Source organism: Pseudopipra pipra, chromosome 8 (assembly GCF_036250125.1).
Source record: "Pseudopipra pipra isolate bDixPip1 chromosome 8, bDixPip1.hap1, whole genome shotgun sequence".
Lineage (NCBI taxonomy): Eukaryota > Metazoa > Chordata > Aves > Passeriformes > Pipridae > Pseudopipra > Pseudopipra pipra.
This window is the reverse complement of record NC_087556.1, coordinates 31,520,929-31,528,428: the sequence shown is the minus strand read 5'-3', so window position 1 is coordinate 31,528,428 and position 7,500 is coordinate 31,520,929. Positions and strand designations below refer to the sequence as shown.

General features: G+C 42.7%; 1 protein-coding gene across 15 annotated transcripts in view; it reads right to left on the bottom strand.

Annotated features, from left to right (window-relative positions):
* Nucleotides 1-7,500, bottom strand: part of EBF3 (EBF transcription factor 3) — a 128,295-nt gene that overhangs the window by 105,457 nt on the left and 15,338 nt on the right. The gene's annotated exons all lie outside the window — the stretch shown is intronic.

Here is a 7,500-nt window from a genome sequence, read left to right as displayed (position 1 = left end):
GAAAAACTCAAGGTAGCTACAAATCAAAGAAGGTAAAATTGCCCTTAGATTTCTGGAAGTACGTGAAGCAGGAAACTCCCACACCAAACCTGCAGTTATTCAGGATTATAGAATAAAAAAGAAAAAAGAGAAAGAAAAAAATAAACTCTAGAATTATTGATGGCATTTTTCACAGGCACCAGCCACTACCTAAGCCAGGACACCTTTCCAGGTCTAAAATCAACCTCCAAAGGAAAGAAACAAAGTTTTGGTGGGGCTTCTTCCTATCATTGACTTTCCCTCGTCCACGTGAAGCCCAATGACCATCAGACATCCAGCCATCGCTTCCCCAGGAAATAATGGGGGGCTGTTGAAGGACTGTGGAATCGCTCCCCAAACCTCTTTGTGCCTTCAGCTACTCAATTGTTTGTTTCCAGCAGGACAGACCAGCTCCAGACCCCCCAACAGATCCGTATATGGCTTAATAAGCCTGTTTGGATTAGCTGGAGGCAGCTCGCTGCCCACCAGCATCTCGTGAAGCACAGAAGAACTGCACAAACATAAAGAGGAAATCCTAATCAAATTTGGATTGGTAAAGAGCATTCCTGACAATCCACACAATACCAAGACCAATTCAATTTTATTGGTTGTTATTCAAAAGAAAGGGCACTCACATCTCTCCTTTGTGCATTAATAACCTCACTCCAACTAGAGGATTGGGATTTTTTTTTTCCCAGATTGGGGTTTTTGATAGGGCTTGTTGTTTGCTTTATAACTAAACTGAAGACTCTGCACAGCCACGGGCCCAGGGAGCAAACCAAGCGTGTGCTTCAGATTTGCAGTCATGAATTCACCTTTTAAATGAGAGCACCACACTCTCCATACTGTCAAATTAACTTCTTCTCATGCACATGTCACAGTAAAATGAGTTTATCCCAAAAGCGAGGCAGGACCTTTGCTTTTCAATAACTCCTTCGGATTTCACATTAATTTTTGTTCTGATATTCTTTCTTTTTTTTTTAGAAACTTTTACAAAGTGCAGTGGGAGTTTGACATGGAAGCCCTTGTTTGTATTCCTACTTTGCAAAAGCCTCCTTAAACACTGCTGGAGGCTTAGGCCAGGTTTCTTTATTTCCTTTTCTATTTCTTTATCGTTAAGGCCAAGGAGTTTTTAGCGAGCAGAATCCTGCTAATCGCTTGCCCCAGCCCCCATGGCTTTGTTTCTGTCAAAATAGCTCCTTTCAGCGGCTGCAGAGCGAGCTGTCTGGGCAAATGAACTGCTCTTTCTCACCAGATGTGTAACCGTGTTTCGTCTTTCACAAGAGACAAGCTGGAGCCGACTCCTTCCGCTAGCTGGGCCTATGCTACATGTCTTACAACAACACAAATGTAAGCCCCTTCCTTTCCACACATGTTAAACTCATTTCCTAGTGAATTATTGGGAAAACACGGCGCTGTCCTCGCCGCCGTGCGCGGATGCTGCAGTTTGCTCCCCGCGCCCCTGGCACTGCCGCCACACTACGATGGGCTCCCTGGAATTCTCTGGCTGGGAAACTTTTGTTGCGGAAAGTATCACAGATTTGTATTTTTTAAAATATAATCATTTTTATTTATTTCTTTTTAATTTGCCTCCGGCCTCGCCACACCGGAATCTCCAAACCCTGAGGAACAAACACCTTCCCTTTCTCCCGAAAACACGCTGTTTACACCCTGGATTTTTTTCCATGTTGGAGGAATAAGGAGAGTTTGTTCAATAACAAAACAAAATCTAGAACCAAGTCAGCTCTATTCTGTTTGAACGGAGCTGATGTATCAAGGAACCAGCGAGTTTTCCTCAGCTCAAAACATTAAAGAACCAAAACAGTTAACAGCAAACTCAAATGTCGTAAAGCCCAGAGTGCCCCTCAGCCTGTAAAATTCCCCGGCTTCAGCTCTTTTTTTCAGTTACATCTTTATTTTAACAGGGCATTAATAATGCCAGTATAAGGTTGTATTATACAGGTTTGACCACAACCGTTTTTGCGAGATTTGCTGTTAAGATAAACAACCCAGCGGAGCTGCTCCGTTGGCAGCGGGACCCGAGTGAATGGCTCTCATTTTCCTGAGCTCCGGCGGGGCTGCCAAGCGCAGGTTGAGCTCCCGCGTCCCCTTCCCTTCGCCCCGTGTGTCAATCACCCCCTGGCATCCCCGGTGACAATTTCCATCCTCCCAGCCTGGAATTTCCACCTCCTCCAGCCCGGCAAAGCACTCCCTGAGCCCTGCGAGTAACCCAACACCGGGGCTGCTCCTACCCCTGGCCCCCCGAAATCTCTCTGCGTTAGCAACGGAGCCTTATTAAACCCATTTCTACCACTTTGTGTTTCACAGGTTGTTTTTTTTAATTATCTGCTGTCTGAGAGTAATTATTTACTTCCTGGAAGCTCACGTACCAGAACTCTGAGTTTGAAAGATTTTTCCATAACCTAATCCAATTCATCAAAGGCATCCTAACAAAATTACAGGCTCTGGCAGTATCTTTGCTTTTCACCTGATAAGGCTGCAGCAGAAGCCCGGGATGGTTTGTATCAGGGTCCCTCCTGGAGTATAGTTTTTGACAGCTTTGCTTAAATCCCTTCCCCCCCCTTTTCCTCTCTCACAAAAGCACAGGATTTTATTATTCCCTCCTCCTACAGCCATGCAATGCTTTGGGCTTGAAAATAATCGAGTATTAAGGTGGGGAGGGAAGCGGTGCAGGAGTCTCACCCAGCACATTTGGGATTTACTTGGGAACAACGCTCTCGGAGCCGTCCCTCAGCGCATCGCTCCACCAGCATCCCAGGTATTTCCACAGTTTCCTTAGCTGCGGTTTGTGCAGTGATTAGGAGCAGGGATTAAGAGGGAGTGATGTAAACGCTGTGACTCAGATGACCCGAGTGAAAGAAAGCAAAAGGGAGAAGGAAGCAGGTAAAAAGTTCTGGTTCTGGGGTGTTGCTGAGCTTGACGTTGCTGAATTACACAGATTACTTTGATTTGCCAATTTTTTCCCTGTTTATATGTGTATTTGAAGACCCAACATGCACCGTGTCCTCACCTTCCCCAGCACAGGACTTTAGAACAGGTGAGAAGTGTTGATACCTGTGTGCTACAAACCCCAATCCAACTACCCCTGTCTGCAAACAGATCCCTCGCAGCTACACCCATTAATCTACAATAAAACACGTTCTTAAGGAGGAAAAGAAAATCAATGTCAGGTTCCTGATGGCAATTTTTTCAAGCTCTGGTTACCCAGGAAAGTCATAATTTTTTAATATACTCTGAACTTGGTAGCGCCAATAGGACAATGAAAGCAAAAGAGCAGCTGAGCTATTTTCAGGTCTGTTCTTCCAGTAGTTTGGTGCACATCTTAAAGGAAAATAAGAATTAAAAAAAAAAAAATACACCAAACTGGTCTGTTTTCATTGCATTATGCAGATGAAATGACAAGTTGTCATTTAAGAAGTTAATAAACAGTCACCATTTTGCAGGTTATCCAAATGCTACTGAATAGAAAACCTTGGATCCCTAAATGATGTGTAATTAAAATTATTTAAAAAATCCTCCTTGACAGGCCAGGGCTTAGCCAAAATGTAAATGACATTAAAGAAGACAATGAATTTAATTTTATTTAATGTCCCTTTTTGCAGATCCTCATTTACATAGCATTTTTAACAAAAGCGTTGACCTTATAAATGCTGGCATTTGTACAGCTTCTGCAGAGTTGGATTTAATCATGCTTTCGCAAAGCCATAAGGGAAAAAGCTTTAAGTTCTCTGGTTGGATATGGAGTAGGAATAAAAACATTGGGACTGGTCAAATGTTTATCCTCCTTGCTTCTGAAAACAACCTGACAAGAAGATGTAAAGGTCTAGGGAATAACCCATTGCTGTTTGTAAGGCTTGGTAATAATCATACATAATCGTTTGGAAATATAGCTAATAAAAAATATAATGAGTGTTCAGCAAAATCGGCATTAGGCCCAAATTACATGATATTAATACTTGAACAGGTGCAGAAAGGCGCTTTAAATGAGGTAAATGAATAAAATGTCCCAGAGCACAACTGTGTGCACTGACAAAAAGTCAATCACATGAATAATTCAGCGGCCGGGACTGCCAGCAAAGGTCAGCGGCTCTCACCTTTGTGACGGGAAGTGAAAGGAAACGCTGCTGCTGACGAAAAAAAACCCCCTCGCCCTCCAGCCGCCGCGTTGCCACCCCGCCGAAGGTGTAAACTTGGAGTAGGGAGGAATTAAAGCGCTGCACCGGCCAGCCGGCGTAAAAAAAAATAATAATAAAATAAAATAATAGTAAAAAAAAAAACCTCAGCGTGAACAGCCAAGTCGTTTAGGGAAAATAATCTGAAATTACAGCCAGAGAAAGGTTAAGGGGGGTGGCTACCAGCAATGTCAATTATCTCCCAAATCTGAGGTCACTCGAAAGGTATTTTAAGAGCCTACGGGACTGAAATTTTGTAACAGCTGTTAAATATGACAAAACTTTTTATTCCCCCAAACTAAAGCTATTCCAAACTCTGTATGAAAGAAATGGGATAAGCAGATGTCTGGCTTCCATACAGGAAAGTAGGACACACTTGGAATGATAAGTCTCCTAAACTCTATAGAATAATGCCAGATTTATTGGGGAGGGGGGTATTTACTACCCACGGAGATGCCAACTAGCAGTAGGACTGTGATGGTACCATCTGGAAACCCGCTGCAGAGCAGGCGCTCGGTGACGCTCTGTGAGCACATCCAGCTCCACCAGCCCTGCCACTGCTCCACACTCCGTGTTCCGACAGGGACACGCTCCCACCGCCCCTGCCGACCCACCATCAACAGTTGGACCCCCGGCTTTGGGGTGCACCGAGCCCAAGAAGGCAGTGAGAAGTCGAGGGGATGGATCTGAGCAGGAATTTCCATCCCTCCTAATGAAATATAGGATGGTGGCACGGAGGAATTATTTTAGCACAGAGTGTGGTTTTGGTTTAGCAGTTACAGCGGCATCCTGTAATCATTTACAGCCCTTGGAATGTATGGGTGAAATAGGAGAGATTTATCTGTTCATAGTTGTGATATGTAGACAATGGGTGTTCCTAATGAGGAACATCTGCTTTTGTGTTTTCCCAGAAAACATTATTCCACTATGAAAATGATACTCCCATCCTTTTCAGCAACACCGCAAAGAAAATATGGGCCTTTTCCTTTCTTTTATTTGCTTTTCTTTGGGTCAGTCTAATTTCCCAGGGACACTTTTTCTGTGGCATCTTTTTACTGACTGCGCTGCAATTTACGGTGGGTTTGTTCTTTAACATGTGAGTTACTGTGCTGGAGGAACAGCCCCGAAATGCCAGAGGATCCTTAAATGTGTACAGTAATAAAAGCCTCCACACTCAGCCATGCTCCGTGAGAAACATCCAGGCGACGTAAATAAAAATTCCCAGTGAATTAAAAGGTCGCGGAGGCTCCCGACACCGAAAACTGCTTCCAGGCCTCAGGTTTTGCTTTTGCATTTTGAGCCCACTGCAGGATTCAAACGTATAATTACACAAGTTTATTTAAAATATCGCCACTGCTAACAAATTATTATTCCTGAGGTGCATAAGGGTTTTTTTTTTTTAATTTTCCTTCTGTTTGTTTTTTTTTTTTTAATCCCGGCACGATAAACAATTCAGACTATCACGGAGTCTCCTAGTGTGGGCTGGAACAAATGGGTGGCCATAGATCTCAATTCAGGATTGAATTATTGGTTCATATCCTGAGGACAAATATGCCTTATCTGGTCAAAAGCTGCTAAATGTATCCAAAGGACAAAAGGATCTAGTGAAGCATATTGGATATAATTCTTTTTTTGTTGTTTTAAAGCCAACTAACCAAGTGGTTCCACTTCTTATGGGAAACTGTAAATTGACCCCCAAATTTGATGGGGGAAGGTTGTCCTGTGATGCTCGAGAGGGAAACGCAAACCCAAAATTCAACGCCGACAACAAATTTAGGCAACAAACTCTGAGCACACAGGTCGAGGCAGCACAAATACCGGGGATTTAAAATCCACGTCAGGGGTTCCAGAGGGCTATTGCTCCTCCAGAGCTTTCTCATGTCCATGCCTTCCTCCTACATTTGCTGCAATTTGCTCATAGCAAACATCACATCCGACAGTCGTTCAGAAGCATGTCTGGAGAGGAAGAGCTCCACACCAGCCTCTGTGCCGAGCCCAGGGCAGCACGCCACCAAATTCTCCCAGTGTTTTCACATGATAAGTGACAACTCTCTTTAGAAGGCTAAAATACATGCCATCCTCATAAAACCCAAATCTTGAAAATTCCTAATGTAGCAGGTGATTAAAATTCCCATAAAATGGTTCTGTCTTTAAATTTAGAAGCACAGCAGATTTTTCATCAATAATTAAGATCACTAAAGCATTTATGCTGGGCATAAATGGAGTTTCAATCTTCCTTATTCAAATAAACATGATAAACCCATTAACCAAATGTTTTCTGATTTTTTTTATCTCTTCTCATGCTTCTGGAATATCAAATTATAACATAGTTCTGGTAGTTTGGGGGAGGTATAAAAGCACTGGTGTTGTGGAGCTTGGTCCAATTTCGCCAGGACCACCCTTCACACAACCGATATAAATTATCTCACAGCGATTCCAGGACATTATTATGTACATATCATTATAATCTCCAAAAACTTATGTTTTGCCACATTTTGTCATGCACATAGACCAAAAACATCAACTCCTTGTGCATTTTTCAGTGGACATTCAAGAGGCATGAAAGGATCCCTCTGACCAGAGCTCTGAATTGGAGTCCGAGCACAGAATAGCAAAATATTATTCTAATTTTCATTCCTGGTTAATTTTCCTCGCGTTCTGCTGCAGTCACACTTTAATGCAATTCACCATTTACATCTGCAAAAGTCACACATCTCTCAAAAAAAACTCTGCACAATGAACATGCCCGTAATCCAATAATAAAAGCTGTAACACGCTGCCTTGCATTTACTACGCCGCCAAGATTCCTCCACTTCCAACTATTTTTTAGCCAATAAAGCAGAAATAAATTCAGCTCGCAAGGCAACAACCCAGCGCGGTATGATTTCCATAGCTAAAACACTAAAGACAAATATAATTATATTGATTTTTTTGTACTTGGAGTTCTATAAAGTGGTGAACTTGTTCTCAATTGCCTGACACAATCCCAGAGTGATGGCAACAACTGGTCAGCCCTATTTGATTACTAATAAGAGAGATGTCCCTTCTGTCAGATACCTCACATTCCCCACTAAGCAAACAGCTATTTCAGCTAGTTAAACATTAGCATTGCTCTCCACTGGTGGTGCATATTTCTTTAGGCTTAACTCAGGGAGTTTTCCAGGTTTAATTTTTCAGGCACTGGACAGCAAAGTTCATGATCAAAAGATAACTTTGTCCTGAGAGCTACTGAAACACAAGCCTTCTTCAAACCAGACTAACCCTCTTCTTCACAAAACCGGTGTCATAT